This window comes from Hipposideros armiger, unplaced genomic scaffold (assembly GCF_001890085.2).
Source record: "Hipposideros armiger isolate ML-2016 unplaced genomic scaffold, ASM189008v1 scaffold_291, whole genome shotgun sequence".
Lineage (NCBI taxonomy): Eukaryota > Metazoa > Chordata > Mammalia > Chiroptera > Hipposideridae > Hipposideros > Hipposideros armiger.
In genome coordinates this window covers 2,522,635-2,524,447 of record NW_017731641.1, presented here as the reverse complement: position 1 = coordinate 2,524,447, position 1,813 = coordinate 2,522,635, and the positions used below count along the sequence as shown (strand labels likewise).

General features: G+C 45.8%; 1 pseudogene; it reads right to left on the bottom strand.

Annotated features, from left to right (window-relative positions):
- Nucleotides 1–203: 203 nt before the first annotated feature.
- Nucleotides 204–1,447, bottom strand: LOC109391374 (adenylate kinase 4, mitochondrial pseudogene; annotated as a pseudogene).
- Between the last annotated feature and the right edge of the window lie 366 nt (nt 1,448–1,813).

Below are 1,813 nucleotides of genomic sequence, written 5' to 3'. Positions count from 1 at the left end.
GACCAGCCGTTTTCACAGACCCTCCGCATAGTTCAATTCCTGGTGCGTGAAGTGATTCAACATCGTCCCCTAGCTCTCAGCTCTTAGAAAGGCATTTCAGAGGGATAAAAGCAGTAACTATCTGTATTCTTTAATAGCCTAAGAAGGGAGAAGACAGATGGGAAAAAATACAGTCTAATAAAAACAGCAGCTGCCAAATATGTTCACTCCAGGATGTCTGAAAAGGAGAGATTCTATAGAGTGTGGATGCAGAAAAGGTGTCACTCCTAACAGAAAAAATGAATTGTGGACACAGTCACTCAACGTTGGAAAGTGACCGCTGAGAGCAATTGGCTTAAATCCCGTTGTCACCAGGAGGACACATCCCAGAGAACGTGGGACAAAGCCCGGGCTACAGCCCTTGGCATTCTCAAGCCTATGGATGCTATGGTTCAACAGCATTTAAGGGATGGAGAGAACTAGAGACCACCACCATCACGTGTAAGAAGGCTACTGTGGCAACGTCATGACTTTAAAAAATCAGCTAGAGCTTGGGTTATACACTGTTTTAAATCCAGCCTGTGCTTGCTTTCTCGTGAAGGGCTTGAGACATGCAGAGACATCTTAAACATGTATAGGTATCCCTTCTTTTGAAAGGCAGACAAGAGCCTCTTCATTAATTTTCTACTCATCAGTTTTCATATCAGGTCACCATTTAAACTAGAAAAGATGCTGCAAGCTATCTCAGCTAGCTTCTGATTGGGACACGGCACCAACACTAGACATACAATTGAAAGAATGAGCACATCTTCCTGGTTCTTCCACTGAATAGGTGTGATCTTGTTCAAGAAAACCACGTAAGCATAGGGCCAGATTTTGTGAGTCTCTGTTCCAGAAAGCCGGTGAAGCACTCCTCAGCTCTTGTGTGGTTTAATGACTGGCTTTGTCACATCCTTGTACTGTGTTGGCTTGGCAGCAAATGCTTCAGGATTATTATCCTTCTGCTGGACTGATGGTTCACCAGTGATGTCATCAATCCCATATGTATGGCATGTACTTACATGAGGTGGATTGAAGTCCAGGTTACACACCCTTCCACTAAGAGGGTGGATCCAACATCGGCTAGACGAATGAAATGTTCAAAGTGATCAGTAGATCCAGGTCACAGATTCTGTCCAGAGCTTCAGCCTGAACTGATGTCCTATGAGGAAAATCATCTCGTAGACAGTGCTGATCACATCTATTCTCCAGCTCCAACATCATTAGTGGTGTGATGATCACATGGTCTAGAACCAAAAGACCTTTCTCTATGTACTGCTTTGCCATATCACCAACTTCCCGTGTTGGCCTTGATGTTCCCCTGCAAGAAGTGAATGCTGGAGGCTAAAGTTCTAGGCAATCGTCTGCCACATGATGCCCTCGCTGAGCTGTGCCCAAGAATAACTGCACGCAGGAGTTTGGAAGCCATTGCCTTCGCAAGGAGTTGGGGGAAAGAGGGTGGGGGTGGGGGGCAACCCGGGCAGCTGCCGGCCTCGGTGAAGCCCTGGGAACTTTGTTTCTTCTGGCTTTGCGTCTGACACCCTCTGCTCACGCAGGAACTGCCCAAGTAACCCATTTTCTTACATCTACAAGAGGGTGTGTCTCTTTCGTAATGCAAAACTAAAATGTTTCAGTGAACTATTCGTCACTGAGGAGGAAGGTCAAGGGAGAGTGCACAAATACATCGGAGGATTCTACAAAGGTATTCCAAGCAAGTGCTCTCCTGCCTCCACTCCTGAGTCACCTAAATAATCAGCTCTTTGGTCATGGCTCAGATTTGAAAAATGTAGTTTAG